Below are 27,258 nucleotides of genomic sequence, written 5' to 3'. Positions count from 1 at the left end.
TTTGTTACGGGGCCTGTGACTGCTGCTTGTACTAACAGGGTACAGGGGAAGTGATGCTATAGGACTTCTGAGGCCATAAAGAGGATGCAGCTCATGGATGAGTCACTCTCTTGGGACAGGAATCTTGGAAGCCCTAAACCGTCATGGAAGACACCCAGCTGAAGTGATCATACTGCAGAGAACATGTGGAGAGACAACATGGAGACAGAGAAACGTGGGAGGATCCTCAGCTGCTCCGGCCACCAGATGCCTTAAGTCTCTCTGGGACCAGGTACCAGATATGTGAACAAGCCACCCTCTGCCTAAAACCATGTGAGAAAGTCTGAGGGAGAAGTGCCCCGCTGGAGCCCGTCAAATCCCAGACCGTCAGAGAACACAACACAATGTGGTTGTTATTTTAAGGCACTAAGTTTTGGGGTATTGTGATTTATAATAAGAAATATATATTTGGTTTCTGCCTCCAGTTCCTAAGACAGCTTCTAATACCTTTGGAGATGGGGTACTAGAAGAATCTTTTGTTTTAATATTTGAGTTAGAGCTCAAATATTCTGAGACGGGTCTCCCAAAATTTTTGTAATTTTCTGAGTTATAAGAGCATCTGACATGGAGCTCTAAATCTCTAGGTGTTCCCTGAGTGAAAGGTGCATCTTTTGTTCTAATGAGGTAACTCTGGGTGGGATCCTGGAGAGTCTTGGATGGGGGCTGGTTGCCAGGGGAACCAATCATGTGATTAGAGGGTTGGAACTTCCATCCCCAACACTGGACCTCCAAGGATGGGATAGGAGCTGAAGGCTGAACTGATAATCAATGGCCAATGGTGTAATCATTTATAACTAATACAGCTTCCATAAAAGTTCAAAAAACAGGGTTTGGGGAGCTTCCAGATAGTTGAACACATGAAGGTGCCTGGAGGATGGTGTCCAGAGAGGGCATGGAAGCGCCACACCCCTTCTCACATACCTTCTCTTCTATCTAGATGCTCATCTGTATCATTTATCATATTTTTAATTCATATAATAAACCAGAAAGTGTGTTTTGCTGAATTCTGTGAGCCATTCTAGAAAATCAAAGGAGGGGGTTTTGGGAACCTTGATGTATAACTGGTTTGTCAGAAGTGTAGGTGACAACCTACTACTTGAAACTGGCACCTGAAGTGGGGGAAATCTTGTGAGACTGAGCCCTTAACCTGTGGGATCTGACTCTAACTCCAAGGAGATAGTGTCAGAATTGAGTTAAATTATAGGACACCCAGTTGGTGTCTGCTGGAGAATTGCTTGCTGTGTGGGGAACTCCCTGACACATCTGGTGTCAGAAGTGAAGTGGGATGTGTTTAGTGTTAATGTAGAAGGAAAAGCACTTTTTATTCCTCTATCTCTAACACAGTCACAGTAACTGGGATGCTGGCCCTTCTCCATGGTTCCCTGATTTAGAGAACAGCACCATCATTCATATGACAATTCCCGGAATTTTTACATCACTTTGTTTCAGACTTTCCTGAGATCCAGATGGGAAGTTCAAATTGCCTATGTAAATTTCCACTCTCTCAGATGTACATATTGGGAGGATCTGCAAATCATACTGCAATAGACAAGGATGTGTGCTATCCTTTTAAGGAGAGGACCCAATAGTAGGCAACAACCATGTAATCTACCATAATCACCAAAGCTGTATTACTCCATTCATACAATAAAAAGATCAAGGTTTTCTCTATATTTATATCCAAGTGGTGACATAAAAAACTAGCCACCACGCTGGTGGCTCACTCTTGTAATCCCAGCCCTTTGGGAGACTGAAGCAGGAGGATCTCTGGAGCCCAGGAGTTTGAGACCAGTCTGGGCAATAAGTGAGACCTTGACTCTAAAAAATCATCTAGACATGATGATATGTGCCTGTGGTCCTAGCTACTTGACTTGTGGGGTGAGGTGGGAGGATCCCTTGAGCCTGGGAGCTAGAGGTTGCAGTGAGCCGAGATCTTGCTATTGCACTCTAGCCTGGGCAACAAAGCAAGACCCTGTCTAAAAAAAAAATTAAAAAATAAAAAAAAGAGGAAGAAGAAGAAAAGGCCTTCACAGAAACCCAACAAATTATTCAATCCTCGTTCGGTGTGGGGGTAAACATGTAAGAGGTGAAGGAAGAGTCTAGCACTTCTGAAGCCTCTGTAGTGTTTGAATCTTTTACAATAAGGCTTCAAATATCTGAGGGAGACTGAGGCTGAGAGCTGCTACATGTCAGATTCAAGTGAGTTAGCCACCAAAGTCACAAAGCTGTACCTAATTCAGAATCATATGTAATCTATTTTGCTTGGGACCTGATTTGCCCATCTGTGTATGCCCCACATATGAGCATGTACGAAGAATGATGACAATATGGAGTGTATTTCTGACTCTTTTCTTATAATTCTAGGCTTCGCATATGAGGTCATAGTTACTTATTGTTGCTTTACTGCATCCTCTTGTCCCTCAGATTACTGACAAAGCGCTGATGCCGGGAAGACTAAAATAGTCTTTGTTGTTGTCAAAGAGAAGGAAGCTGCATGCCAGGTAGAACTGACCAGTAGTCTTCTCAGAGAAATTAGCATCAGCAATGAATTCCTGTTTCTCTTCATAGGAAGATCTACTTCCAGAATTAAAAAAAAAATTATACATATTAATCCTAAAAATGCCTTGGTTGTAACTGAGAATTAAGACTACTGATTCAACTGCAATTAATTCGCATTGTCTGAAGATATTTCCTTCTCTTTCCTTGCTTGCTTTTTATAGTTATACAACAAGAAACATGAAAATTTAGATGTATCCACTTCAAAAAGAACTCACATTCTAAATGAGAAATGTATAAGATAGATGAGTTACAGTATTGGCCTGTATAATTCCTTAATTTCCACAGGGCTTTTCTCCAAGAATTATTTTAAATAGAACAGATCTAATATACTTAGGATTTTATTTGCCGATTACAAAGAAATAGGAAAGAGTGATGGTAGAGAAGAGAAAGTAAAGAAAGAGAAAATGTTTTAGGAAATAGTAGTGGTTAACATTAAAAAACTGAAAAAAAAATCCACTTGGAAAATGGTTATGCCAAGGGAAAAATATTAAATTCATAATAAATTTTAAAAATGTGATACAAAATGAATTTTTTATGGTTTGTAAGATTTAAGGTGCCTTTTCCCTTGTAATAGAAGCTATGTTTTTGCACAGAGGAGAAGTATGGTATTTTATGAGAAGACATGCTATGAATAATGAAAGGCTCTATTTCAGCAAGTCACAGGCAGAAAAGTCCAAAACAATGGAATAGAACTGCAGCGTTGTTGAAAGTAGGTACTTTTTATTATCTACATACACTTTAAAATCTAAATATTATTGCTTTGTATAAAAAGGTGGTCTGTACATTTCTATGCTAAATAGCATGCCTTCTTAATAATGTGTTTTGATGATTTGTTTATAAGAGCATAGGTACTCCTTGCTTTCATTTTTACTATCCAAAAAATTAAACCACCTATAAGGCCTTCTACAACCAAAGCTCTCCTTTTCGCTGTATCTGACAGCAAGCACGAGGTGGGCTCTTGGGAAAGGACTTACCTTGCTTGTCTACTGCGGCAGCTCTGTTTTTCCCAGATGGCTGCAGATACACAGGCTGCACAGGAAATAACAGCCTATGAATCAATGGGAAAACAGATTTGGAAATCTGGTGATTTGAATTTATAGTTGGTTGCATAGCCTGGAAATTTGGCCATAGCCTGAGATCAGAAATGGAGAGATAGAAACTGAGTCTCTTCTTCCATAGGTATTTGCAAAAGCATCCTTTCTTCCTTCGTTTCTAAATAGAAACATCCTTACTGTTATTTCCCCACAAGTATAGACATAATATATACTTTTTTTGGAAAAAATAATTATGTATAGAATAGAAAGTAAAATTCTTTCCCTATTCCCAGTGTCATCCCCTTCAATCATAATCCACTGTTAATATTTGATTATTAATCATTCCAAATATGTTCTATAAATGTTAACACAATTTTATTTTCTTGAGACAAAAACACATGGAAGGTTATCTTTTGCCTTAACACTGTGTATATATTGGACATCTTTCTGGATCATTACCTACAGAACTACAGCTCATCCTTCAAATACAAGTATTATTATTTATTCGACAAATATTATGTTCATGATACTGCTCCTGTTACACATGGTGCTGCAAGGAGTGTCTTTTCACTTACATCTTTCCACACTTACCCTTTCATTTGCTATGATAAATTCCAACAACATGGAATTGCTGGACCAAAGAGTAAGTATAATTTACATTGAACATTTTGCCATTGGCCCTCCAGCAGTGTACTAAATACACTCCCACCAGATATGTACACAAATGTCAAGTCTCCCACATCTTGCCCACACTGGCTATTATCAACTTTTTTTAACTTTTGCCAAACTGATAGACAAAGACCAATATCTCATTTTGCTATAAATTATGTAAGATTTTTTTTTTTTTTTTTTTAAATCAAGCCTAGTTGTGTTTTCTGCAGTAAGAAGTTGTATCGTTTGGCTTTGGGACTCCTGCTTTGCTCACACTCATCAGTACATTGCTGGGTGTTGTTGAATCTTTTGCTGCAGTCTATTCCCCTACCTGAGCATAGGGGTCATTGCTTTCTGTCTCTGACATAGATTCTCAATATATTTACACACACATAATCACAAGCCTTAATCGCACATATACCACATTATATACATGCAATCACATGCACATGCACACCATATCACACACAAAATCACACATGCAATAATTCACACACACCACATCACATTATAGAGTGTCATTGTAAAGCATGAAAATGAAATCAGTGTTCTGCCCTCTAGTTCAGAGATCCATCAAATTGCTGGAACACTTCAAAAATTCCTAGAACACTTCAAAAACTCCCTGATGATTGTAGCCTTTCTCAGGTGCCAGCCTCATCATTTCAGTTCTCTGGAACCTCCCTGTAGAAGCTTGTTTTTGCAAGCTGAGAGCTATTTCCCTCTTGTTGGACATATTTGCACTCTCATAGCACAAATCACAACGACTGCAGGTAAGGATGTGGGAACTGAAGTTCTTGGGTACAAACTCAAATTTGCAAGACATGGTTTACATCTGTTCTCGCTCTTACTCAAACCAATGCATATTATTTCCCCTTGAAAAAATTCAAGGATTTTGAAGAATTAAATGGTGGAGAGGCATAAGGAGAATCCGGTTTTGTCTGGTTTTTGCTCAAAACATTCTGATTCACCATTAGCCTGATGTTTCTTTCCTAATGCACAATTTTCTCTATTGATTTTTTTCCTTTGTCACCAACATTGCTCAAAACAGAACTGTTAAAATATGCTGACCTGTTTTCTTTCTTCAGAGTTCCTTAGCAATAAGACTTACACAAAACCTATCCATCAAATTCAGTATTTAATTAAAGTGCAAAGTTAGATTGGGGAAATATGAATAATAGAGCTTGAAAGGAATTTGTATATGAACACTACTTTTCCCTTTAGTTTTCTGTGTGTAAGCCTGGATCTAGCTCTTCAGAGAGGACTTCATGTAACAGAGTAAATTCTGAGCCAGACAGACCTGGGTTTACATCCTATGTGTATATGATCACAGAATAATTTCTCTTTCTGAACCTTGACTTTTTTTTTTTTTTTTTCTTTTTCTTTTTGTGACAGGGTTTTACTCCCATCACCCAGGTGGAGAGCAGCGGTGCATTCACGTGAACCTTGATTTTTGTGGTATGTAAAATGGGGTTAATAAAAGTACCACTAGCTATGAGAATTAGATGAGTATTTTGTACAATATAAGACTCTACAGAATAGTAGCATAGTAAGTTCTCCGTTAATGTCAGATTCTTGGAAACCATTACTTTAAGTGAAATGGTGTATTACAAAGCCATTTTTCTCATCAGTTTTAATGAAACAACATTGAACAAAAGAAAGTTATTTAAGGACCTGTGTAGGGCATTAAGTGAGGACTTACTGTAATATTATTATTTTTATTTACTTAAACATAATTATCGAACATCTACTATGTAGTAATGTTGTGCAAGGAACTAGGGAAAAGTGGTGATTACATTTCATGATAAATGGTTGCTGCTCTCAAGAGGCTTTCTCTTGTGATTAAAAAGAATCGAACAAGGGTTTTCAACAAATGGTGATAAGGGAGAAGTGCAGGGTGCAGATGGAGTTCCCATCAGGGCCCATAGCTTTGGCTAGGACCCCATCAGAGAAGACTTTCTGGAGGGAGTGGCACTGGGCTTTTCTTAGGTTGTAGGGAGATGTGTTTGGATGCACATTTTAGGTTTCTCCCACACAGAACCTAACTTCATTAACGCCTGGATTCAATCAGCATTTATGGATTGCCTTGTGTGAACTAGACTCGAAGATGACCAGACATGGGTCCTACTCTCAAGGATTCCCATTTCTCTTGGGAGATAGAAACTGTGCACTCTGTATATGTTGTGATAATAATTATTGATGACATTCATTGTCTCTGTCCTGTGTGGTAGGCACTATTCAAAGTACTTTGTATAGATTCACTCTGGGGCAAATGAAATTAAGGACTTATCCAAGTTTACACTCCTAGCAAGAGGCAGAACCAGGCATATGAACTGTGGCCATTTGGCTCCAGGACTTGAACTCTGAAGCACCACCTACATTATTTTAACAGAGTTGTGTCCATGTAGGAGGGAGAGAGCAGTCCCAGAGGGCTCCCTGTGTCACCCTAAATACTTTCTTCTCCAAATTTTTCCTTTCTTCTTTTTGCAAGATTCCTCACAATGGTCTTTGTAACAATTGTAACAATCCTCTTGCTATATCACATTGGATGGGGTTAACCCATAGCAGTCACATCTCAGTCTGAATAAGTTCATAGGACTTTTTTTTTTTTTTTTTTTGAGATGGAATCTCACTCTGTCCCCCAGGTTGGAGTGCAGTGGCACAATCTCGGCTCACTGCAAGCTCCGCCTCCCAGGTTCAAAAGATTCTCTTGCCTCAGCCTCCCGAGTAACTGGGAGTACAGGTGTGTGCCACCACACCAGCTAATTTTTGTATTTTTAGTAGATGGGGTTTCACGATATTGGCCAGGATGGTCTTGGTCTCTTGACCTCATGATCCCCTCGCCTCGGCCTCCCAAAGTGCTGGGATTACAGGCGTGAGCCACCACATCCAGCCAAGTTCATAAGACTTTTAAGATGGTGAGTTAGGAGAGAATCCAAGGACGCTGGATGGGGAGGGGGGACTCCTGGCTTAGAGAGTGGGGAGCAAGAGCAGAGTCTGAGCAGGCACGTCCAGCCTGACGACATCCTCTGCCTCTTCCCGATGTGTCTGGGCTTCCACTCCTCTCTGCCCCTTCTCAGGTTGGCCAAGACCCCCTCTGTTTTCCTGCGCTCCATCTGCACTTACTCTGGGCACAGGATCAAGGCTTGGGAGTTTCCCCTTTTTTCCCCTACATAAGTACAAGACACCTGTTTGCAGTTGTTTTTTCTGCTTATAGTCTTTCCTCAGCAGGATACTTCAGGCATTCCTGAGATCTTACCTTATTTTTAAGAAAAAAAAAAAAATGAAGAGGAGGATTTTTATTAATGTTAATATTTTAATCTGAAAGTTATATAACTCACTAAACAACTTACAGAAATATAGAAATATATAGTGATAAAATCACCCCTAGCTACTTTTAATAGTTTGGGATAATCCCTGTATACCATTATAAAACAAGGTGCAGGATTTTAATCCTTATATATATGTGTGTGTGTATATATATATATCTGTCACTTGTCACTTGTCAATGCTGATTGAATCAAAGCATTAATGAAGTTAGATTCTGTGTGGGAGAAAACTAAAATGTGCATCCAAACACATCACCCTGGACTCCCTGCCATCTAAGGAAAGTCTATATATCTCTATCTCTATCTCTATCTATCTATCTATCTATCTATCTATCTATCTATCTATATCTCTCACACACATGTACATACATATATGCACATATATACATACACATATATAGATAATTTTGTATGGGTAGAAAAGATTTAAGATTCAGTCTGTATGCACTTGTCACTTCACTCAGTCCAAGTCTATTGACGTCTATGTTGAATGTCTGTCATTGCAGTTGTTTTAATCAAAATTGTCTGCTTGGGCACTGTTACCCTTTCAACATGTTTTTGTGATATAGGTACAGTCTCAAATCCTGCCCAATTCAGTCTTACAAGTTTGCGGTTTCTCTGACATCATTCTAATGTGCTAGAACGTAAGGAGATCTCTCTTCTCCTGTGCATTTGCAAGTGTCTCTGTCCCTTAAGTGCATCTATTTCACAGAGCTCTTCCATGTCCTTTCATTCTTCTCCCTGTTCAATACCATATTAAGGAACTGAAATGCTAAGAAGGCACATGAGGTCATAATAGAGAAGCCAGTGGAAAAGTTATCATTGTCTGGGGATGAGATAAATACCCCTCCCAGAAAATGTATTATAAATTATGCTACCTTCTCACTGAATGATTGATTTGTTCAGCAGGGTGGATGGAAAGTGATAGAGAAATGCCTGGAAACAGAGTAGTGGTAGAGAGCAAGATAAGTCACTATTCTACCCAATTTTGGACTCTACAATGACCTCAGGGCTTTAGAAGAGTGACTGAAATTAAAATGAGAATCTTTGCGTTGTTCTCCTGAACCCTTCATGTGATTTATTTTGAGTAGAGCAGCAACAAAAATTATCGGAAGGAATTATTTATCAATAACTCATTTATTGCAGAGAGCTTTTTCCCCTATTTTAAAAAATCTTTTGCCATCACACTGGATATGTTGTCCCCACTGAACTATAAAATAAGGGAAGGGGAAGCCTTCATTTCTGTGGAGATAATTGGAGTTCAAACATTTCATGTGCTCTAGAGTGAAAAATGCTGAAACTAAATTATATACAAAGAACAAAGGAAGATATGCAGTGTATGTCAACCTTCTCTCTGTGTTGGCAATGAGCCCAATCTGTGAGCTGAAATTAAGCTTTGTCATAGCAACAGTAAGAGTAAAGAATTATTGGGACTTAAAATGTTCTTGTCAGAGTAAATCTGAGATGATCTGGAGTGGGAAGGAGCATGGGGAATAAAAGTCCCTGGTAGAAATGCATTTTAACAGATACAATTCTGGAACAAATTCAGATTCCCTTTAATCCTTGGCTAGGCCTGGCAATAAATGCATCTTTAATTTTATATAGCAGATCTCTCATACTGATCTTTTCAACTCTTCTGATATATTGATGTCAAGTCCCCATGGTTCATTTTTTTGCTTAGGCAAAGGCTCCATCCGTGAACTCCAATATTTCCCATACATCAAACTCTTGTTTTTTAACTTTTATTTTAAATTACAAGGTACATGTTCAGGTTTGTTCCATAGGTTAACTTGTGCCATGCGGGTTTCTTATACAGATTATTTAATCACGCAGGTATTAAGTCTAGTACCCATTGATTATTTTTCCTGATCCTCTCCCTCCTCCCACCCTCCACCCTCCAACAGGGCCCCAGTGTCTCTTGTTCCCCTCTATGTGTCCATGTGTTGTAATGATTTAGCTGCCACTTATAACTGAGAACATGAGGTATTTGGTTTTCTGTTCCTGCATTAGTTTGCTAAGGATAGTGGCTCCCAGCTCCACCTCTATTCCTACAAAGGACATGATCTCATTATTTTTTATGCCTGCATAGTATTCCATAATGTATATGTACTGCATTTTCTTTATCCAATCTATCATCAATAGGCATTTAGGCTGATTCCATGTCTTTACTATTGTGAATAGTGCTGCAATGAACATAACATGTGCATGTGTCTTTTCTTTGAGACAGTTTCGCTCTATTACTGAGGCTGGAGTGCAGTGACATGATAGCAACTCACTGCAGGCACTGCCTCCCAGATTCAAATGATTCTTGTGCCTCAGCCTCCCAAGTAGCTGGGATGATAGGCATGTGGGTAATTTTTGTATTTTTAGTAAAGACTGGGTTTCACCATGTTGGCCAGGCTGGTCTTGAACTCCTGACCTAAAGTCATCTGCCCACTTTGGCCTTCCAAAGCCCTAGGATTACAGGTGTGAGATACTGCACCCAGCTGCATGTGTGTTTATAATAGAACAGTTTATATTCCTTTGGGTATATACCCAGTAATGGGATTGCTGGATCTAATGGTAGTTCTGCCTTTAGGTCTTGGAGGAATCACTACACTGTCTTCCACAATGTCTGAACTAATTTATACTCCTACCAACAGTGTATGAGTGTTCCTTTTTCTAATGGAGAAGTTTTTAACTTTGTCTGTTACTATTGGTTGATTTCAATACCTTAGTTCAGGGGTCAGACTGTAAGCCAAAGATAAGATGACCCACCGCTCTTTTCAAAAATACAGTTTTACTGGAACACAGCTTGTCAGCCCATTCATTTTAAGATTTTTCTATGACTTCTTTGGCACTATAGCAGCAGAGTTTAGGAGCAACAGGGACTATATGACCCAGAAAACCAAAATATTCACTGTCTGGCCTTTTACAGACTGTTTTCTGGACATTGCTAGAAATCTAAAATGGTTTGGCAGGGCTGTGTCCCCTTAGAATACCTCAGGGGAGAATGTTTCCTTGCTTTTTCCAGCTTCTAGAGGCTGGCTGCATTCTTCAGTTCGTGGCCTCTCCTTCACCTCATTCTGACCTTGTTTTCCATGGTCACATTTCCTTATCTGACTTTGATCCTCCTGCCTCTCTAAGAACCCTTATGATTATATTGGGCCCACTTGTGTAATACACGATCATCTTCCCATCTCGAGATCCTTAACTTTATTGTATCTGCAAAGTCACCTTTGCCATATCAGGCAATATATTCAAAAGTTTAGGGGATTAGGATGTGGACATCTTTGGGGGCCCATTATTCTCTCTACTACCGATGGTAAATGCTTACTGTCACCTCCATCCAAATATCTTTATCATAACAATTTTATTGATTGCCAAGCGCAGAGTACTAAGATGATTTCTTAGTACTTTGTAATGTCTGTTAAAAAAGAGTGGTTCGAAACTTTTTATAGGTATTTTATTTACATTTTGAATAGAAAGCATGAAATACATTTAGCACTTCAAAAAGTAGGATGTTTGGGAGATGATTGAATCTTGATTGCATTGGAAGCTAAATGAATTATTTACTACATAAGTACAACACATATTTGCATAAAGCAGTTTCTAAATGAGCAAAGCAATTTTCTATGCTATTTTCTAAACAAAAGAGATTGATTTCACATTTTCTAAATACATGACCACTCCCACCACATGCTAGCTATACGGCATTCTCTGAAAGTTATAATACATAAATGCAATCTGATTCATTCAACATGAAATGCACAGTTTTATAAATAATCATTTTGCCATAGGAGATGTTTCTAATTAATCATGTCACTCATGCCAGATGCATCTTTCTCCAGTTTCTAAAATGGAACCTGATTTTTGGTCAGAATAGTATAAGTTTGGTGAGTGTAAGTGACAAAAAGATTATCTTAGCATGTACAACATACCTTCAACAAATTGTTGTTTACTTGTTGAAAATCTGGTAGCAACTTCACATCCTGGTAAAGCCTCTGGGGCCCAAATGGTTTTAGCGTTTGTGGGTGAATATGTTATGTCCCAGAGAATGTTATGCTTTGTTTGTGTGTGTTTATAGTACTTTAGCATAATCTCAAGTTACTCTTTCTTTACTTGCACTACAGAGTGTTCCATATTCCTACCTGTCTCTCTTGAGCCTCAGTTATGCCATCCTCTGTTTACCGTAACTCCTGTCTTCCTTGCCTCTTGACCCCAAAGCACTTATTTTGATATAACTCCTATTTAGCATCTGTATGGACATCTTCTGGCATTTTTTCTGCCTCCCTGACTAAACTAAATGTTCTTTGAAGGCAAAGGCTGCCTTAGATCTGCCTTGCAGACTTCACACTGATCATAACATCCTATGCATAGTAAACACTTAGAAAACTGATGCTAATGAGATCATCACATGACTCAAGTTTTCTATTCTGGTACTTCTCATTGTTTCATTTCATCCCCACTTATCTCTGGATCAAATTGAAGCTGCTGATTAAATTATTTAAACAAAGCTTTGGCCATGTTGTTTTTTGTTTGTCTTCCCTCCTTTTTTCTTTCCCGTTGGCTGTCCAATGTGCAAGCTCTTCTTTACTATTGGGCACCAAACCCTATTGTTCCTTAATGTGTGTCTGGCCACTTTCTCCAGGTAATCTTGATGAATTTCCTCTAGCCATTTTCACCTCACCAGGACCATCTAGAGGCCAATTTTGTGTTCAGCTTAGTCCTGTAATCATACCTTACTCTTTATTTTGGAAGACAGTGCTCCTGTCTGTGGTTGTGGCTGAAAGGCTAATGCTCAACATCTAATTCTTGACATTTTCCTGGGTCATCATGCTCCTTCCTTGGGGTTCCAAATGCTCCTTGCTTGTAGCTCTATTTGGAAATCTTTTTATTCTGCATTGGATTGTAATGCAGAATAAAATAGAAAAGTTGGTTATTTCTCTACCCTTATTAGATTTTCAGAATTTTGCAAAAAGAAGGGATGGGCACATCTGTGGCTTATCAGCACAGTACTGGGGACTAGTTCATAGTAGGTACTTAATAGATATTTGGAATTAAAACAAAACAATGTTTTCCACCCTGGAGCCAAGTTTGTCCTGTGATTAAGGACTATTTCTACAATTCAAAGAGCTGTTGTCGAATAGTAAAGCTGTTATCTGGAGTCACTGCCAACCCAAGGCCTTGCTCAAAATGAATGTTTTTGCTCCTTATTTCTTAAAGTATGTTCTCCTAAATTGTTAGAATGATAATCACTAAATACTAAATGCTTCAACAAAGTGTATAATGTGCTTCACATATTGAGAATGTATTTATAGAAATCTTTATAGTTTAGCTGTATATGTTGGGCAAGTTAACCTTTTTGTATCAGGGTTTTTCATTGTGTAAAATGGGGATAAGTATTGTGGACAAGCCTCACAAGTCCTTTTTGATTTTTTTAGTAATTTCTGATAGTTCTACCTTTAATTCCACCACTTTCCTCCATTCATTGAAGATTTGTTATAATATTTCTGCTATTTACAGGATTCTTCAGGTTTTTCCTACAGATGGAGACAGTTCCTACAGTAGAAAATGGTAATTTACGTGTGATGTGACCACTAGCTGGCCTTACCAATGTGTCTTTTTCATGCTTTAACTGTAGTCAGGTCAAAAGTTGGAAAATTGAGGTGATGAAATCCGTCTGAGAAGATAGAACTATTATTTTGTGGCAATGTAAGTCATTTTTAAAAACAGAAGATGTTAATTGAGGTCCACGCTGTAAATTAGTAGTTAAACTTCCCTCAGGTTTTACAAAGAGAGTTTCAGACTGACTAAAGATACCTGTCCTGGATCAACATGAAGTGAGACTTAAAATTAGATTGCCAAGGAGACGGTGATATATCACCAAAGGGTTAGGGTGCACCTTGTTTGCAGCGATATTTGTTGGGGCAGCTCTTGAAAACGAGCAAAAGTCAAAGTTGTTAATGAAGCTGACCCCACAGGTGTGAGGCTTGTAGGTTTCAGTTCAGTTTTACCCTTCAGAGATCAGTGACAGCCAGCCCTAGAGGCACCATCTGCAGCCCTATGGGAAAGAGGTCTGATTTAGAACATGTGGGAAAGGAAGAAGTACATTTGAATTTGAAAGTTGACTTAATTGTACTCTCTGCTTTCCGAGAGCTTCCCCTTTGCACATCTCACCCTTTTTCTTACCCACACTGCAGAACTATTTTGGCATATGTTTTACCCCAAATGACTGGTTCCTATTTTCAATTTCTGTACCTAGTTGAGAGATACAGATGAGGGGTCAGGAAAATTATTCTATGGTTTGGAGTCTTGCCAGGCTCAGTCGATATCTTTGACAAGAGCAAGGCTACTGCTCATTTCTGATGTGCCTGTCTGGGGAGCTCAAAGTGCTGTGTAGATGTTGTCTCATTCATTTTACCTGAGGCAAGTTGGAGGCACGCATCAGTGTAAAATTTTCTTTAAAGCTTCATTCATATGGCTAAGAAATAGATAAAAGGAAAATCCTGCCTATGAGTCAGGAACAGATATATTTAAGAGATGACACTGAAACAAGCTAAGGTTTTAATAATATTTTTGCTTTATTCTCTTGGGACAGATGAGGAGGATCTAATCACAGGGCAGGCTTCACTGAAGAAGTTGTTATAAAGGGCGAGAATATAGTGCAGAAATCAGTGTTTAAAGAGGGTAGCTTATAGCTATATATCCATTCAATATATTCCAGAAGATTGGCCATAAATTTAAGACAATATCTCCAAGTTGATTGAACATATATTGCCAGCTTTGCTGCCTCCGTTCTTTTGTTATTGGCCAATAAACCTCCTATTTTAATTTTTTATTTTTGGATGGAATTAACTGGAGACACTGTAGAATCTTAAACTTTTATGATGCTGTCTTTTCTGTCACATTATAAAAGTATTACATTAAGAATCAACAAATGTAAATTACTTTTTGTTCTGCTGCTGTGAACCTTGAGTGGGAGCAATACTAAGCATCTTAGACCTGAATTCCTTCATGTATAAAATGAGAGGGAGGAAACATATCACCTCTAAGATCCCTTCCAGCTTTGCAGTTTCCAGAAGTAAGAACATGTTCTATTACCTGCCATGAAGGAGAAAACATGGGAGACTATGGGAATCTTCTTTTTTGAAATCTCCTTTGTTTGATTTTTCTCTTTTAAAATCATAGTTATAATTTTAAAAATCTCATTTAAAACTCTCCGTGTTTGTTGTAGAAAAAAGTTAAAAAATATAAATAAGCAAAAATAATTTAAGAACTATGCATAATGTCACTACTCTTGGATAATTACTGTTAACACTTTGGTAGACACTGTTTCTGATTTTCTTTCTGAAAACACACCCATAAGCACACATATCCTTTAGTTACGCTAGTGACATCTTGAAAGATAATAAGGCTAAGTTCATTGAGAAAATTTTACTACTAGATGTTCAAGATGTACCAAGCTTGGAAGATGATACAGAATAGTCCTTTACTTTCTCCTCTGAGTTGTGTGTCAGTTCATCCAGGTTTGCCTCAGATGGGCTCCCTCTGGGCTCCCTTTTTACAATTTTTTTTTTCTAAATAAAGCACAGAATGAAGGCCCTGACACCACCTTTTCAAGAGTGGAAACCAATAAACTAGCAGAGAGAAAAATTACTCTAGCCTATTATTATTGTTTATATCAGCAAAAACAAGGTAATAACTGTCCAATAATTAGGGGTAGGTTAGATAAGTTATATATCTTTAATGTAACAGTATTTGACTATTAAAATGTTATCTATACATTTATCAGATGATGTGAAAAGATGTTTATTATTATTATGTGAAAAAATGAGTTTCAAGTTGTATAAAATATGATCACATTTTTCAAATAGATTGTTGAGATAGGATGTATGTTGAGACACTATTTACATATGCAAATATAAAGCAAGTCAGAATTCAGAGCTCTTCCTCGTCTCTTTATTTTCTTTTCTACTGTTTCCCAGGAATTTTGTGTTTTGTTTTTTCTTATATTGTTATTGTTGTTGTTACAGTTATTATTTCATTCTGTTTTGTTTTGTTTGTGACTTTTTAAGGCAGGAAAAAAGAGAGAGAGAGAGAATCTGTTAGACTAGTAAAGTATTACATTTTTGCTATAAAGGGCATCAATATAATCAAAGGATTTTTTGCTTGTAAATGTTTAATTCTGAATTTTACAAAACGTCCCTTCTAAATAAAGCACAGAATGAAAGGCTCTGACACCACCTTTTCAAGAATGGAAACCAATAAACTAGCAGAGAGAAAAAAAATTATTATTAATTTAAAAATTATTTTAAAAGTATTATAAATTATTAATTATTAATGTCTGGGTTTATAGCCCTTTACACCTATGATAGGTGTGTGGAAAATATATAATCAAAGTCATGGCAGACATTACTCACAGATCATGACATTATAGCTGAGCCTCTCGGCACAGTGCTCAATGTATCCACAAATAATTGATTGGAGATGACAAGCTGGTTGAAGTCTAGGCTACTCTATCTCTGTGAGTCTTCCTATTGCTAAAAGCAGGAATAGAGACAGGTTGGGGAAAATGGTAGACATGAGGCAGGACTAAATTGCAGCTCCCATTCAGACAGACAGAACAGCATGTGGAAACTCACATCATGATATTTTGCTCCTAGAACTATCACAGGAACATACCAGGAAAGCTGAGAGAATTCACGGATCCTCTGAAGGAAGTGAATCCCTCTTGCAGGCCCCAAGAGACAGTCAAAAAACTGTGAGTGCCCAAAGGGTGAAAGTGTGAAAGGGGGATCATCCACCTGCAAGCACACACTCTCACTGGGGAACGTGAAGGTCCAGATCACGAGAGAAGGATTTGACTTTACCTGGGGTTGAGATAATTCTAGAGAGCTAAGCAAAATACAAGGGAAGAAGAAGCAGCGAGAAGAGCCCTGTGGCTCTCTTGGTCCCCAGGGAAGCCATTTCTGACTTTGTCTCACAGAGGTCCTTGGGGAAGGCTGCCGGAGGAACTGGGAAAAGACCAGGGGGAGAAGGAAACTTTCAGCTGAACTTTGTAACAGCTTCAACTGAACACAAAGTTTCCTGGATGGAACTTGAGAGAGGGGTGAATTTGGAGTGCAGACACAGCACAGAAGCTGTGGCAGGTGGGGAGTCATGAAACCTGAAAGCCCTGCTTGCTTTTACAGTTGGGAGGCTGGTAGCCTGGAGCAAGTTATCAGCCCTGTTCACCCACGGCCTGGAAACAAACTTGGTGCTGTAGATAGTGGCACAGCAAGCGTGAGGTTGGCCTTTGGGATATGTAGGAGCTGGATGAGGCCTGTAACTGCTGGATTTTCCCCACTTCCCTGGTGGCTGGGCATGGTAGTGTGTTCCTGTAGTTCCAGCTACTTGAGCAGCTGAGGTGGGAGAATCACTTGAGCCTGGCAAGTCGAAGCTGCAGTAAGCCATGATAGTGCCGTTATACGCCAGCTAGAGTGACAGGAGTGAGACTGCCTTAAAAAAAAAGGGAGGGCAGTGCCACCATGGTGGCATGTCCAGTCAAAGGAACAAAGCAGTTCCACTGAGCCAAGGGGGTGACACTGCCACCCCTGCAGGTCTGGAAGAGTGGACATTGAGCCAATAAGGATCATTCTTGAGCTTTAAGAGCCGATGGAATTTGCCTTGCTAGATTTTAGACTTGCTTGAGACTCATGATCTCTTCCTCATTTCCTATTTCTCCCTTTTGGAAATGGTAATATCTAACCTTTGCTTGCCACTACATCGTATTTTGTAAGCACGTAAGTTTCCTGTTTTCACAGATTCACAGCTGCAGAGGAATTTTGCTTCAGGATGAATTGTACCTCAAGTCTTACCCCATATCTGACTTAGATGATGTTTAAATGAAAGTCTGAACCTTAAATTTCGGAGTTGATGATGGAATGAATTAAGATTTTTGAGGCTTTTGGGATAGAAGGAACGTATTTCACGTACATGGAGGACATTAATTTTGAGGAGCCAAGAGTGGAATGTTATGGGCTAAGTGCTTGTCTACTGAGCTAAGGCAGTTGGTACATGATTGCTATAGTTAAGAATCAAGTTTCAGAATTTACCCTGAAAGATATTCGTTTGGCTAAACTTGAAAAAAAGTTTTCATTTGAGAGTAAGAGATTTTGAAAAGTTGTGATGAACTTTGCTTGTAGGTACGTCACCTGAACAAATCACAGAATCATGAGATTGACAGGTAATAAAGGAACCTGTTCACTTAGTTCAGCCCCCTAACAATGGAGTAATAATATTTTCCAAATGTCACACAGGCTTTTCCATAAATTATTTATGAAAGATTTTTTAATATATGAAACTTAGATCTACCCAACTATAACTTCCATCCATAAAAGCCAGTTCTGCTGTCTTTACCAAACAGAACAATGCTGTTCTTTCCTCCCCTTCATTCATCTTTTCAGATGCTGTAATGATTAATTTCATGTGCTAACCTGTCTGGGGCATGGTGCCCAGATATTTAGTTAAACATTTTGGATGTTTCTGTGGGTTGCTTTTGGATGAAATGTAAGTTTAAATCGGGGAGTTTGTGGTAAAGTAGAGTGCTCACTATAATGTGGGTGGGACTCATCCAATCAGTGAAAGGCCCAAATAGAGCAAAAGGCTGACCTCTGAGCAAGAGAAAATTCTCCAGCAGACTGCCTCAGACTTCATCCGCAACATTGCCTGGTACTGGTTCTACAGTAGATTGCCTTTCAACTTGAATTGCAACGTTTTCCTGAGTCCCCAGCCTACTGGCCTCTCCTATCAGATTTTGGACTTGCCAAACCTCTACAGTTGTGTGAACCAGTTCCTTAAAATAAGTATCTTTCCATATATACACACATTCTATTGGTTCTCTTTCTCTGGTGAACCCTGAAGCACATAGATGTATTATATGTCTTCCCTTTTGAAAGCTATCCATTAACTTCCTATCTCAGCCTTGAAAACACAGAATTCTTACAAAGACCTCAAAGTTCAACATGGTTTTTCTCTCATTTATGCCACCTCAAAGCCCCCTATCAATAGTTCTCTGGCTTTGTACTCCTGCTTTCCCCCTCAATCAATCTAATTTAGTTATGCTGGCCTCTTAGCATGTCTATCTCAATGTTGTTGCATTTGTAATTCTCTCTTATTGAATGTTGCTCTCAGATATCCTTAAGGCTGGGTCTTTGATTTTCTTTATGTCTTTACTTAATTATCATTTTCTCAGTAAAGCTCTTCTTAGTTATTTTAAAAAATTTAATGCCCTCTTCCAACATTTCCTATTCTCTTTTCTACTGTATTTTTTTCTTAGCACCAACAATAGTTCATTATGTTATATAGTTTGCTTTTCATCTTGTTTATCATTTGCTGAAATTCTTTTCTATTCTAATGTTATATTCTCAACACCTTGGATAGTGATATAATAGGGGATCTATTAATATTTGTCAAATAAAAGAATGAATGAGAATGTCAGATTATTTTTGAGGATTTTAGGTTAACTAAATATTCACACTGAACACAACAGTTTTGCTTGACTTTGGCATTTTTATAAACTGTTACTTATTTTGAAATTAAAATATACTGCATATCAAATGTGTACCTTAAGTAGTAGTCTTCTCCCCTTCTTAATCTATTGCCACATGCTGTTATTAAATCAATGTGGTGTCTCATAATCAAAAGAACTAGAAAATAATGAGTTTTTATATGACAATTCTGATGATGACAGTAGTTACGTGTGTCAAGAATTGTGAAGGGCCTGAGATTTGTGTGGAGAACTTGAATAAAATACCTTTAACGGGAACTATTGATTATTACATCATAAAATTCAAAAATATTGTTTGTTATAATCAACCATAAAAGAAAAAATGTGGCAAGATGCCGCTAGTCTTATTTATGTATTAATTTTTGTCCTGGCCTCCTCATATTGACGCTGGTTCGGCTGAAGGATAGTATAAATATAGCAGTAGAAAATATAAGACTTCATTTGGGAGGCCGAGACGGGCGGATCACGAGGTCAGGAGATCGAGACCATCCTGGCTAACACGGTGAAACCCCGTCTCTACTAAAATATACAAAAAATTAGCCGGGCGAGGTGGCGGGCGCCTGTAGTCCCAGCTACTCGGGAGGCTGAGGCGAGAGAATGGCGTAAACCCCGGAGGTGGAGCTTGCAGTGAGCTGAGATCCGGCCACTGCACTCCAGCCTGGGCGACAGAGCGAGACTCCGTCTCAAAAAAAAAAAAAAAAAAAAAGAAAGAAAATATAAGACTTCAGACAGATCACTATTGTGGTGAGGGTGTGAAATGTACTGTGGGTAAAAACTCTGCTGAAATTATTAGGAAAATTTCAGGAGTTCAAGATTTTATGATCACTTTTATATGATCTTGTCATATAATAACTGACATATACATTGATTCCAAATTCTTCTCATTTCTTAATATTACTTCTGCTGAAAGAGTGTTTTTCAATTCGGTGTGCTAATTTAATCTTTCCCTTCTAAAATTAAGTAATTGGGGATGTTTTTCTAATTCTGTCATAAAATTTCCTTTGCTGTAAAATTTGTACACATAAACTTTAAATATTATGCTTCAAACTTAATGCATTAAAATTATAAAATGAGGCACGTTAATTCTTGCGGAAGGCTGGAATGACCATAGAGAAATATGCCTGAATTCAGTAATTTGATATAGCAAAAATTCTATGCCTTACACAAATATACCATTGCTTTTGTCAAGAACTCTTCTATCAGGATCTGTGTGTAGAAAGTTAAACCATGACTAATTTGAGTCTTTCTCTTTTGGGGTAGTCCCACTGAACACTTTTGTCTAGACTACTATCCTCTAAGCTAGTTTAGAATGGAATTGAGGTTAGTATAGAGAATGGTTATGGAGCTCCTTGCTGATGTTCTCCCTGAATTTTATCTCATGTGGAATGCTCAGTGGAATAGAGAGCTATAGATTCCACAGATACAGATGTGAAGGATGTGGAATTTCCTCAACTGAATTGTGATTTGGTAGGTCTCTGCCGCAGACCTTGCTACTGCACCAAGTGTTGTGATGAGTAGGACTTATTATAGGAGTATTTTCAAAGAGTGGTGCTCAGACTACATTTATTAGCCAGGGTTCTCTTAGAGGGACAGAAAGAATAGTGTATATATCTCATATATTTGTGTGTATGTGTGTGTATATATATATACACATACACACACATATATATATGAGTAAACAGAGTAAATATACAACCTACAGAATGGGGGAAATTTTTTGCAAAGTATGCACATATATATGGTACATATATATGGGAATATACATATAGGAATATATGTATATACTTTATATATAGTTTATATATATACATATATATCTATATATATCTATATATATGAGTTTATTAAGTATTAGTTTACACAAACACAGGGTCCCACAGTAGGCTGTCTGCAAGTTGGGGAGCAAGAAGAGCCAGTTTAAGTCCCAAAACTGAAGAACTTGGAGTCCAACCTTCAAGGGCAGAAAGCATCCAGCACAGAAGAAAGATGTAGCTTGGGAGGCTGGACCAGTCTCTTCTTTTTGTATTTTTCTGCCTGCTTTATATTCGTTCACAGCTGATTAGATTGTGCCTGCCAGATTAAGACTGGATCTGTCTTCCCCAGCCCACTAACTCAAATGGTAATCTTTTTTGCAACACCCTCACAGACACACCCAGGATCAATACTTTGTATCCTTCAATCCAATCAAATTGACACTTAGTATTAACCATCATGCTACCTGTGTCAGAATCTCATGGGTTTCTTATGGAGACACAAAAGACCTCATATAGTCAAGGCAATCTTGAGCAAAGAAAAAAGTTGGAGGCATCACACTTCCTGACTTCAAATTATATTACAAAACTACAGTAGTTGAAACAGTATGGTACTGGCATAAAAAAAGACAGATAAACCAATGAAATAGAATCAACAGCCCAGAAATAAACCTGTGCATATATAATCAGCTAATCTTTGACAAGGACAACAAGGATACACAATGTGGAAAGGATAGTTCCTTTAATAAATGGTGTTGGGAAAACTGCATATCATATGCAAAATAATGAATTTGGACCTTTATTTTACACTATACACAAAAATAACTTAAAATAGATTAAAGATTTAAACATAAGATCTTAATCTGTAAAACCCCTACAAGAAAACATAGGGAAAAATTCCTTGATATTGGTCTTGGTATGGATCTTGTTTTAAAAACTTTTTTGTGTTCAGAGGTACATGTGCAGGATGTGCAGGTTTGTTACATAATTAAAGGTGCATCCTGGGGGCTTGTTATATAGATTATTTCATCAGCCAGGTATTAAGCCTAGTACCCATAGTTGTTTTTCCTGATTCTCTTCCTCCTTCTACCTTCCACCCTTCTATAGGCCCCAGTGTGTGTTGTTTCCCTCTGTGTGTCCATGTTTTCTCATTATTGAGCTCCCATTTATAAGTGAGAACATGAGGTATTTGGTTTTCTTTTCCTGTGTTAGTTTGCTAGGGATAATGGCCTCCAGCTTCATTTATGTCCCTGCAAAGGACATAATCTTGTTTTTTTAAGGCTGCATAGTATTCCATGGTGTATATGTACCATACTTTTTATATCCAGTCTATAATTGGTGGGCATTTGGGTTGACTCCATGTCTTTGCCATTGTGAATAGTGTTGCCATAAACATACATGTGCATATGTCTTCATAATAGAATGATTTATGTTTCTTTGGGTATATACCCAGTAATGGGCTTGCTAGGTTGAATGGTATTTCTGTCTTTAGGTCCTTGAGGACTTGCCACACTGTCTTCCACAATGATTGAACTAATTTACACTCCCACCAACAGTGTATAAGCATTCCTTTTTCTTCACAACCTCACCAGCATCTGTTAGTCTTTTGAGTTTTTAATAATAACCATTCTGACTGGCATGAGATGGTATCTCATTGTGATTTTGATTGGCATTTCTCTAATAATAGGTGATGTTGAGCTTTTGTTCATATGATTTTTGGCCACATATATGTCTTCTTTTGAGAAGTGTCTGTTCGTGTCTTTTACCCACTTTTTGATCATGTTTTTTTTCTTGTAAATTTGTTTATATTCCTTATTGATCCTGGATAATAGACTTTAGTCAGATGCATAGTTTGCAAAAAATTTCTCCTATTCTGTAGGTTGTCTGTTTACTCTGTTGATAGTTTCTTTTGCTGTGCAGAAACTCTTTAGTTTAATTAGATCCCATTTGTCAATTTTTATTTTTGTTACGATTGCTTTTGGCATCTTTGTCATGAAATCTTTGCCAGTGCCTATGTCCTGAATGGTATTGCCTAGGTTGTCATCTAGGGTTCTTATAGTTTTTGGTTTTACATTTAAGTCTTTAATCCATCTTGAGTTAATTTTTGTATATGGTATAAGGAAGGGGTCCAATTTCAATTTTCAGCATTTGGATAGCCAGTTCTCCCAGCACCATTTATTGAATAGTTAATCCTTTCTCCATTGCTTGTTTTTGTCAGGTTTGTCAAAGATCAGATGGTTGTAGCTGTGCGGTCTAATTTCGGGGTTCTCTATTCTGTTCCATTGGTCTATCTGTTTGTTCTTGTATCAGTACTATGTTGTTTTGGTTACTGTAGCCTGCAGTATAGTTTGAAGTCAGGTAGCATGATGCCTTCAGCTTTGTTCTTTTTGCTTGGGATTGCCTTGGCTATTCGGGTTCTTTTTTGGTTCCATATGAATTTTAAAATAGTTTTCTCTAGTTCTATGAAGAATGTCCATGGTAGTTTAATAGAAATAGTTTAATGGTAGCTTAATGGGAATAACAGTTTAACCTATTAAATAGTTCAATGGTAGTTTGATGGGAATAGCATTGAATCTATAAATTGCTGTGGGCAGTATGACTTTTTTTGTGAAATTAATTCTTCCTATCCATGAGCATAAAATGTTTTTATTTGTTTGTGTCATCTCTGATTTCTTTCAGCAATAGTTTGTAGTTCTCCTTGTAGAGGTCTTTCACCTCCTTTGTTACCTGTATTCCTAGGTATTTTATTGTTTTTGTGGCAATTGTGAATGGCAGTTTAATCATTCAAACTCTCAGCTTGACTGTTGTTGGTGTATAAGAATGCTAGCAAGTTTTGCACATTGATTTTGTATCCTGAGACTTTGCTGAAGTTGTTTGTCAGCTTAAAAAGCTTTTGTGGGGAGACACTGGGGTTTTCTAGATATAGGATCATATCATATGCAAGCAGGGATAGTTTGACTTCCTCCCTTTTTATTTGAATGCCTTTATTTCTCTCTCTTTCCTGATTGGCCTGGCCAGAACTCCCAACACTATGTTGAATAGGAGTGGTGAGACAGGGCATCCTTGTCTTGTGCTAGTATTCAAGGGGAATGCTTTCAGCTTTTGCCCATTCAGTATGATGTTGGCTGTGGGTTTGTCATATATGGCTCTTATTATTTTGAAGTATATTCCTTCAATATCTAGTTTATCAAGAATTTTTACATGAAGGGATATTGAATTTTATTGAAAGCCATTTTGGCATCTATTGAGATAATCATGTGGTTTTTGTCTTTAGTTCTGTTTATGTGATGAATCACATTTATTGATTTGTGTATGTTAAACCAACCTTGTATCCCAAGGATGGAACCTACTTGATCATGGTGGAAAGCTTTTTGATTTGCTGCTGGATTTGGTTTTCCAGTATTTTGTTGAGGATTTTTGCACTGATGTTCATCAAGGATATTGCCCTGAAGTTTTCTTTTTTTGTTGTATTTCTGACAGGTTTTGGTGTCAGGATGATGCTCACCTCATAGAATGGGTTAGGGAGGAGTCCCTCATTTTTAAATTTTTGGAATAGTTTCAGTAGGAATGGTACCAGCTCTTTGTACATCTGGTAGAATTCAACTGTGAATCTGTCTGGTGCTGTGATTTTTTCTTCTTCTTCTTCTTTGGTTGGTAGACTAATTATTACTGCTTCAATTTCAGAACTTGTTATTGATCTGTTCAGGGATTCAATTTCTTCCTGGCTCAATCTTGGGAGGGTGTTTGTGTCCAGGAATTTATTTATCTCTTCTAGGTTTTCTAGTTTCTTTACATAGGGATGTTCATAGTAGTTTCTGATGGTTGGTTTTATGTCTGTGGGGGTCAGTAGTAACATTCCTTTTGTTATTTCTAAGTGTGTTTATTTGCATAGTCCCTTTTTTTTCTTTATTAGCTTACCTAGTGGCCTATTTTATTAATTTTTTTTAAAAAAAACAACTCCTGGGTTTTTTGATCTTTTAAATAATTTTTCACGTCTCAATTTCCTTTACTTCAGCTCTGATTTTTGTTATTTCTCATCTTCTTCTAGCTTTGGGTTTGATTTGTTCTTCCTTCTCTAATTCTTTCCATTGTGAAGTTAGGTTAATTTGATGTCTTTCTAATTTTTTGATGTGGGCATTTAGTGCTATTAATTGCCCTCTTCACACTGCCTTAGCTGAGTCCCAGAGATTCTGGTATGTTGTACCTTTGTTCTTATTAGTTTCAAAGAACTTCTTGATTTCTGCCTTAATTTCATTATTTACCCAAAGGACATTCAGGAGCAGATTACTCAAATTCCAAGTAATTTGTATGTTTTTGAGTGAAGTTTTTAGTCCTAAGTTCTAATTTGATTGAATTGCACTGTAGTCCAAGAGACTGTTATGATTTCAGTTCTTTTGCATTTGCCGAGGAGTGGTCTACCTATGATTATGTGATCAATTTTAGAGTAAGTGATATGTGGCAATGAGAAGAATGTATATTCTGTTGTTTTGGGGTGCAGAGTTCTGTAGATACCTATCAGGTCCCTTTGATCCAGAGCTGAATTAAGGTCCTGAATATCTTTGTTAATCTTCTGTCTCAGTGATCTAATATTTTCAGTGGGATGATAAAGTCTCTCAGTATTATTATGTGGGTGTCTAAGTCTCTTTGAAGGTCTCTAAGAACTTGCTTTATGAATGTGGGTGCTCTTGTATTGGGTGCATGTGTATTTAGGATAGTTAGCTCTTCTTGTTGAATTAAACACTTTACCGTTATGTAATGCCCTTCTTTGTCTCTTTGATCTTTGTTGGTTTAAAGTCTGTTTTGTCAGAAACTAGGATTGCAACCCTTGCTTTTTTCTGTTTTCCATTTGCTTGGTAAATTTTCCTCCATCCCTTTATTTTGAGCCTATATGTTTTTGCATGTGAGATGGGTCTCTTGAAGACAGCATAGCAATAGGTCCTGGTTCTTTATTCAGCTTTCTGCTCTGTGTCTTTTAATTGGGGCATTTAACCTATTTACATTTAAGGTTTGTATTATTATGTATGGATTTGATCCTGTCATTTTGGTGCTAGCTGATTATTTTGCAGACTTGTTTATGTGAATGCTTCATATTATCACTGGTCTGTGTACTTCAGTTTGTTTTTGTAGTGGCTGGTAATGAGTTTTCCTTTCCATATTTGGTGCTCCCTTCAGAAGCTCTTGTAAGGCAGGTCTGGTGGTAATGAATTCCCTCAGCATTTGCTTCTCTGAAAAGGATGTTATCTCTCCTTTGCTTATGAAGCCTAGTTTGGCCAGATATGAAGATTTCCTGAGGTCCTTGTAGATTTGAAGATGGTCTTTGTATATGTTTGTGTGCATGATTGTGTGAGTGTGTTTGTGGAGATGTAGGTGGTGCTTCTTGATTGCTGTATGTTGTCATGGTTACCACTAAGGTCATTTTCACATATTCTGTTTAATCAATCTCTGAGGGATTTATTAATGCTAAGCAAACTATCAAAAGATTGTTTTGTAATTTGGAAAGTTAATATTGCTTTACAATGGGAGATATTTTTGGTTCACTATATTTGAAGTTTCTCTGTGGCTGTATCTACTTAAGAAACTAAATGGCATAAGCAAATATAGCGTGAAAATCAGACTTGGAGCAAAAAAAATAAATGTTCTTTGGAAATAACTTTGACCAATGAATATTAGCCTGGTAAAGTCTCATTTTGTTTTCTAGATTTTTTTGATTACATAATTTGGATTTTTAAAACAGAAAACTAGACTATATTATTCACTGGACATGGCTTGGGAAACTGATAAAATATTGTCTTTGAACTTTCCTTTTTGTAGTGCCTGCATTGGCCCAAAATTCAACTCTTATTTCAGTTTTCTACCTCACTGCAATACCTTCTGAATATCTTTACAATGTCAGCGTCCAATTTCACAGTGAGTACCTTTTAAACGGACTGTCTCTTAATTGCCTCTAGAATGTTTTCTAAGTGCCAAAGGATCTTATTTATTTTGTGTGTATTGCTTTTAGTCTCAGAGAGTGTGTCCTTTTTATGTTCTTGATCTTTCTGTTTTCTAATTTTTAGGATCCAGAATTAAGAATATAATAGAGGAGTATTTTACTCTTGGACCTTAAATGGTCACTGTCTACTCTCTAGATGAGGTATAATGCACCTCATTCTTAAAGTTGGCAGTGCATTTATATGCACATTTTACATAACCATTGCCATTATCTTATAATCTAGACTCAAAAATGAAAGTTCATTCTGTAACCATAGAAAACATTTTGTTTTTTAGCATGTGCACTAAAAACCATAGACTTTTAATTCTCTTCTTTTCTAAGTGCTCTCATCTACAATAAAATCTGATTTAGGAGAATGGAAAATATTAAAACCAAT

The 27,258-nt window shown here is 37.5% G+C and overlaps 1 long non-coding RNA gene across 2 annotated transcripts in view; it reads left to right on the top strand.

Moving 5' to 3' along the window:
* The window catches only part of LOC117074871, a 37,838-nt gene extending 11,029 nt beyond the window's left edge, over positions 1-26,809 (top strand). The window contains exons 2-5 of one of the 2 annotated variants that reach the window (XR_004433742.1): positions 120-271; positions 3,192-3,307; positions 5,676-5,719; positions 26,702-26,809. This is a non-coding gene — a long non-coding RNA (uncharacterized LOC117074871). Of the gene's footprint in view, positions 1-119; positions 272-3,191; positions 3,308-5,675; positions 5,934-26,701 lie in introns of those variants that run through there. The other variant, XR_004433741.1, reaches the window with a different exon arrangement.
* The last annotated feature ends 449 nt before the right edge of the window (positions 26,810-27,258 follow it).

Source organism: Trachypithecus francoisi, unplaced genomic scaffold (assembly GCF_009764315.1).
Source record: "Trachypithecus francoisi isolate TF-2019V2 unplaced genomic scaffold, Tfra_2.0 Lachesis_group5, whole genome shotgun sequence".
NCBI lineage: Eukaryota > Metazoa > Chordata > Mammalia > Primates > Cercopithecidae > Trachypithecus > Trachypithecus francoisi.
This window is presented reverse-complemented; position numbering and strand designations above follow the sequence as displayed.